Consider the following 7,896-nt stretch of genomic DNA (forward strand, 5'->3'; position numbering starts at 1 on the left):
AACTTAGTGGCACTGAGAGGTCTACGCTAAACTTTTTCACTAATATTGGGACAACAGATTACTAACACTCAGGTACTCTCCTGACTCCAGCATGGCTGAAACCAAGCGTGTCTTTAGCACCACAGGTGGGCAGACCTAAAGAAAAACTCCCAAGCCAATCGCAGTCAGGGCCGGTTGGGCCAGTGCCACAGGCAGGTGGGGCTGGAGAGAGAAGAACCAGCAGCCCATAGCAGAGCAGTGGGTGGACTTAAAGACAAACTCAGGAGCTGATCATAGTCAGGGTAGGTTGGGCCAGTGCCACAGGCAGGCGGGGCTGGAGAGAGAAGCACCTGCAGCCAATCACGGAGCTGGGAAATTGCCTTAGGTCGGCTTTTTGGAGGCAGGGGTCTTGGGAGCAGAGTTTATGCATGTGTCTGAGCATGGCAGAGAGTGGTGATCCCCTAACAACCTGAGTCTTTCCTAATATTGAGGCACGGGCCTTTAAATAACAGTATGATGTTATTTATAGCAGTCCACCCAAAGCCCTAGAAACCACCAATAGCAACAGCAAGCTTTCCTTTTTCTGCTCCCACCTCCTCCACCAATACTTTCACTCATCCAATAGAAGAAACAACATTCAGTCTACATAAAACCTCCCATTCAAATTCTAAACCCTCTTTACGACAAACAGACTCATATCCACGTTCCACACAGTGATTCTAACACCACAAAGAAAACTGCAGAGCGACCCAGCATACCTGAGTTAATAACAAAATAAAATAAAATACACCAGCCTAACCTTTTCAAAATATTAAACCATAAAACCAAGACAAAACAAATCAACATATAACCAACAGTTAAAGAAAACCTCAAAATGTCTAGGAAACAACAGGCAACTTCAAATCAAACAAACAAACAAACAAACAAAAACAGGACAAGGCAATAGCAGCAAAACCATAACCAAAGGTCTCATTATACATGGAGGAAGAGGAGGCAATAGAATTATCTGAGAAAGAATTTAGAAGATATATTTATAGAGCCATACAAGAGCCTAAGGAAACCCCAAACAGAAACAAGAAGAACACAGACAGTTCCTTGGAGGAACTCAGGAAAATCATTGAGGAACAGAATATTAGGATTAATGCACTATCAGAACTCACACAAAAACAGCAGTTAGAAATGCAGAAAATGAGTACCAAAATGCAGAAGATGAGCATCAAAATGACAGAATTACACAACACAGTAGAAGCACAAAAGAGTAGGTTAGAACTGGCTGAAGAATGCATATCCCAACTAGAACACAAATCCCTGGACACTAACCTGTATGAAGAAAAATCAGAACAAAGATTTAAGAGAAAAGAAGAGAGCCTAAGAATTGTATGTGATGACATGAGAAGAAACAATATAAGGCTTACTGGAATTCCAGAACAAGAAGAGGGGAAAAGACCACCAAGAAAATTGTGAAAGACCTACTAACAGAAAACTTCCCCCATATCATGAAGAAAGAAAAGATATTTGCCCAAGAAGCTCAGAGAACCCCACACAAGATAGATTCCAAGAGAAAAACACAGAGCCATATTATAATAAAACTTTCCAAAACCAAAGAAAAAGAAAAAATTTTGAGAGCTGCCCGGGAAAAAAGAAATATTACCTATAATAATCAAACAGTTAGGCTGAGCTCTGATTACTCAGCAGAAACCATGCAGGCAACAAGGCAATGGGATGGCATATATAAAACACTGAAGGAAAAGAACTTCCAACCAAGAATCCTATATCCAGCCAAATTATCCATCAAATATGAGGACGTAATCAAGGCATTCTCAGACAAACAGAAATTAACAGATTTTGTGAAAACCAGACCAATCCTACAAGAAATGCTTGAGGAAGTCCTCCCAATAGAGAACCCACAACAGAGAGCACCAAACCAGGATACGTGGCATCAACACTAAAACCAAATCAAAAATAGATACTAATAATAACCATAAAACATTACACCTTAAAAACCAAGGAACTCAATCAGCACACAACAACAGCAACTAACCTATCAGAGGGAATAAAACTTCTAGGTACAAACCCTCAAATGGAGAGGAAAACAGGACTATATCTTCGCAGTATGCCCTGTTCTAAAAATATAGAGACAAGAATATACTCCAAGGTAAACACAGAGAAAAGTAACAATCCCCCTAAGCAAATCCAGAAGGAAGGAAAACATATGGGTTTCATAAGCACAAAATTAACTATAAAGAGGAAAAGGGAGAAAGCATTAGCCCACAAACTGAACTCAGCACAGAAAAATATAAAGACCAAGGAACCACCAACAACATGACAAAAAAACACAGCAGAATGTCAGCAATCAATTCATACCTATAACTAATTATACTCAGTGTGAATGGACTAAATGCACCTATCAAGAGAAAGAGAGTGGCAGACTGGATAAGAAAAGAAGACCCATCGATATGCTGCCTACAAGAGACCCACCTTAGACACAAAGATGAAAACAAATTAAGAGTTAACGGATGGAAAAGAATGTACCAAGCCAATTGAAACCAAAAAAGGGCAGGAGTAGCAATACTGATTTCTGATAAAATAGACATTAAGGTGAAAAACATCATAAAAGATAAGGAGGGGCATTATATGATGCTGGAAGGGTCAACTGACAAAGAAGACTTTACAATAATAATTTATGCATCCAATGAAAGTGATCCAAAATACATGAAGCAAATATTAACTGAATTAAAAGGGATAATAGACAACTCTACAATAGTAGTAGGAGACCTTAAACACCCTTTTCAAGGAGGGAGAGATCAACTGGAAAAAAACTCAACAAGGATACAGAGAGCTCAACAGCATAATCAACCAACTAGACCTCATAGACTTATACAGAGCATTTCACCAACAAAAACGCAATTCACATTCTTTTCCAGTGGACATGGATCCTTCTCCAGAATAGACCACACACTAGGACATAAAACAAGCCTCAATAAATTCAAAAGCATTGAAATACTGCAAAGCATCTTCTCAGGCCACAATGCTATAAAACTAGAAATTAATAATAGGAAGAGCAAGGAAAAAGCATCAAATATATGGAAGCTGAACAACTCACTGCTCAAGAACTTCTGAGCAACAGAACAGATAAAATCTGAAATTAAAAAAAAAAAAAAATCTGAGAAACAAATGAGAATGAAGATGTTGTTGTTGTTGTTGTTATGTGCCGTCGAGTCGGCCCCGACTCATAGCGACCCCTCCTTGGGTTTCCGAGGCAGTATCACTACGGAAGTAGGATTGCCCAACCTTCCTTCCGAGGAGTGGCTGGAAGATACATCCTACCAAAACCTATGGGACACAGTGAAAGCAGTACTCAGAGGACAGTTTATAGCAATAAATGCATAGATCAAAAAAGAAGAAAGAAACAAAACCAGCACTCTAACTCATCATCTCCAACAACTAGAAATAGAACAACAGAAGAATCCTACAGTATCTAGAAGCAAGGAAATAATAAAGATCAGAGCAGAAATAAAAGAAAGAGAAAACAACAACAACAACAAAAAAATCATAAAATCAACAAAACAAAGAGCTGGTTCTTTGAAAAGATTAATAAAATTGATTAACCATTGGCAGAAAAGAAATAGAAGACCCAAATCATAAGAATTGTAAACAAAAAGGGTGGCATCACAACAGGACCACCTGAAATAAAAAAAGATACTGACAGAACATTATGAAAAACTGTACACCAATAGATTTGAGAACCTAGCAAAGATGGACAAGTTTCTAGAATCACAAGACCTACCTAAACTATCCCACTCAGAGATAAAAAGATTGAACAACCCCATAACAAAGGAAGGAATTGAACAGGTCATAAAAAATTTCCCACAAAGAAAAGCCCTGGCCCTGAAGGCTTCACTGGAGAATTCTATCAAATATTCAGACAAGAGTTGACACCTATGCTACTCAAGCTATTCCAGAACATAGAAAAGATGGAATACTCCCAAACTCATTTTATGAAGAAAGCATAACATACACCCAGACCAAGTGGGATTCATACCAGGTTTACAAGGGTGATTCAGCATCAGAAAATCAATCAATGAAATCCACCATATAAACAAAACAAAGGAAAAGAACCATATGATTATATCAATTGATGCAGAAAAGCCATTTGATAAAATCCAACACCCATTCCTTTTAGAACTCTCAGCAAAATAGGGATAGAAGGGAAATTTCTCAACATAATAAAGGGTATATATGCAAAGCCAATGGCCAACATCATTATTCATGGAGAAAGACTCCAGGCACTCCCCTTATGAACAGGAACCAGATAGGGATACCTTCTATCATCACTTCTATTTAACATTGTATTGGAAGTCCTAGCCAGGGCAATAAGGCAAGAAAGAGAAATAAAAAGCATACAAATTGGCAAAGAGGAATTAAAACTATCTCTATTTGCGGATGATATGATCTTGTACATAGAAAACTCAAGGGACTCAATAAAAAAACTACTGGAACTAATAGAGAGGTTCAGCAAAGTGGCAAGATACAAGATCAACATACAAAAATCAGTTGGATTTCTCTACACCAGCAAGGAATCCTCTGATAAAGAAATAAGGGAAACATTTACTACAGCTATGAAAACAATAAAATATCTAGGAATAAACCTCACCAGAGATACAAAAGACAGAGAAAACTATAAAACACTGCTACAAGAGACAACAAGGACATTACATAAATGGAAGAACCCACCTTGTTCATGGATAGGTAGCCTAAACATTGTGAAAATGTCAATACTACCTAAAGCAATCTGTACATTTAATGCAATCCCAATCCAGATTTCAACAAAATTTTTTAAGGACATGGAAAAACTAATTACTAATTTCATATGGAAAGAAAAAAGACCTTGAATAAGCAGAGCACTTCTCAAGAAGAAAAACAAAGTGGGAGGCCTCACACTCCCAGATCTGAAGAACTACTATATAGCCACAGTAGTCAAAACAGCATGGTATTGGTACAATGATAGACAGATAGACCAATGGAACAGAATCAAAAGTCAAGATACAGACCCATCCATCTATGGACAAGTGATCTTTGACAAAAGTCCAAAACCCATTAATTAGGGAAGAGACAGCCTCTTTAACAAATGGTGCTAGCAAAACTGGATATCCACCCATAGAAAAATGAAACAAGACCCATACCTCACCTCATACACAAAAACAAACTCAAGCTGGATCAAAGACTTAAATGTAAAACCCCAAACTATAAAATACATCAAAGATAGAATAGGGGCAAATCTGGGAGCCCTAATTTACAGCATAAATAGACTATCAAGCATAACCCAGAATGTGCAGGAGATGGAAGATAGATGATTGGGACCTCTGAAAAATTAAATTCTTGTGTGCATCAAAAGATTTCGTCAAAAGGGTAAAAAGAGAACCTACAGATTGGGAGAAAATATTTGCCTATAACATATCTGGTAAAGGATTTATCTCCAAAATCTATAAAAACTTCAACACCTCAACACCAAAAAGACAGATAACCCAGTTCACAAATGGGCAAAAGATTTGAACAGACACTTCACCAAAGAAGATATACAGGCAGCCAACAAACACATGAGAAATTGCTCATGGTCATTAATCATTAGAGAGATGCAAATCAAAACAACAATGAGATATCATCTCACCCCAGTAATAATATCAAAGTTCAACAGGTCAGAAAGTAACAAATGCTGGTGAGATTGTAGAGAGATTGGAACTCCTGTACACTGTTGGTGGGATTGTAAAATGGTACAACCATTGTGGCAAACGGTATGGTATTTCCTTAAAAAACAGAAAATAGAAGTACCATTTGACCCAGCAATTCCATTAGTTGGAATATAACCTAAAGAGGTGAGAGATAGCACATGAACAGACATATGTGCGCCTATGTTCATTGCAGCACAATTCACCATAGCAAAGAGATGGAAACAACCTAAATGCCCATCAACGGATGAGTACATAATCAAATTATGGTATATCCACACAATGGAATATTATGCCACATTAAAGAACAATGAGGGATATGTGAATCATCTCGCAATGTGGATGAACCTGGAGGACATTATGCTGAGTGAAATAGTCAATCACAGAAGGACAAGTATTGTATGAGCCCATTACTGTAAAAAGACAGAAAAGAGTTTGCTTGGAGAAAGGAACTCACCTAGTAGGTTACCGGGATGGGGAGGGAAGAGGAGGGATTAATTTGGGGCTAGTTGGGACTTACACGCTGACATGGGTAGGGGGAGGGATATATGGGAAGGATATATGACCACCATGATAACATTAAGAAATGAAAGGACACTGACTTGTGCACACAAGAGATAAACGACAGATGCTAATACCAACCAATGTGTCCACAATGCCGCATTGCCATTAACACCAAACACTAGACTATACAGATAAATACATAAACACCTGAGATGATCAGATGGGGGTCAGTGAACAGAAGTATACTCTAGACCAAGGATAGACTCAGCTGAGGCTAATTTTGTACATACACCAGTGATACGAAATACCTATAGTCCTCACAGAAACAATAGAAGACAGACACAGAGTAATCCCTCACTGACAACCAAACACTATGGGAGAGAGATCCAACAGATCTACTGCCGCAGGACCATACTACTGGGGTCACCAGACTCAACTGGCACAACAAAATTCATAAAAGCATTGTTCCACATCCTACATTGGCGAGTAGCAACTGGGGTCTTAAAAGCTTTCAAGCAGCCATCTAAGATGCAGCTAACAGTCTCCTAGTGTCGGAAGTGAAGAAGAACAAAAAAAAAAAAAAAGGAGGCATTTAAAAACAATCAGCCCTAGGACACAATGGACCTTGAGACCAGACGAACTAGATGGTGCCTGGCTACCAATGCCAACCACTCAGGAAAGGATCAAATCTGGAGATCTGGATAGAGTGGGAGGGAAAATGTGGAACAAAATCCAAAAACTCAATAATTAACAGAGTTACTGGTCAGATGAAATCTGGCAAGACTCCCAATACTATGGCCCTGGAATACATTCTGCACTTGGAATAAAACTCACCCCCAGGGGTGGGTTCACAGCCCAATAGTTAACAAGATGTACATGCAGATCACTCAACTCAGGATGATGCACCCACATACTCTATAGTAATACATCCGTTAGAGCAATAGACCATGGGACACCAGAGGACCAACATTCAAACTGAGGAAATGCAGACAAACAGGAGTGCATAAATATGAGGGGCACAGGGGGAGGGTTGCAGGATAGGGAGGGGAGGAGACTGGTTTAGAGTTGGGCATGGTGAATGGGGAATGAAACTAAATGTATGTGTTATATTGTATGTAAAACAAGCTCTTAAAATAAAAAATAATTTTTTTAAAAAAATGAAGAAAGCCTAAGGTTCATTTGGGATACCCTGAAAAGGAATAATCTATATGTAATTGGAATTCCAGAATAGGAAGAGAAAAATAAAACCACAGAGGAAATTGTAGAAGAGTTGTTGGAAGAGAATTTTCCTGGTATGATGAAAGATCAGAATATATCCATTCAGGAAGTCCAACGAACCCCAAACAGGATAGGTCCCAAAAGAAAATCACCCAGACATATCATCATCTAACTTACCAAAACCAGAGACAAAGAAAGAATCATGAAAGCAGCACTGGAAGAGCTAAAAGTTACCCACAAGGGGCAGCCAATAAGACTAACCTCGGATTTCTTGACAGAAGCCATGCAGGCGAGAAGACAATGGGATGGTATATACAAAACCCTGAAAGAAAAAAATTTTCAACCAAGAATTATGTACCCAACAAAATTTTCCTTCAAATATGATGGTGAAATTAGGACATTTCCAGATAATCAGAAATTAAGGGAATTTGTTAAACCAGACCAACCTTACAAGAGATGCTAAAGGGAG

This window comes from Orycteropus afer, unplaced genomic scaffold (assembly GCF_000298275.1).
Source record: "Orycteropus afer afer isolate SDZICR_OR568_19922 unplaced genomic scaffold, OryAfe1.0 scaffold00008, whole genome shotgun sequence".
In the NCBI taxonomy this organism is placed as follows: domain Eukaryota; kingdom Metazoa; phylum Chordata; class Mammalia; order Tubulidentata; family Orycteropodidae; genus Orycteropus; species Orycteropus afer.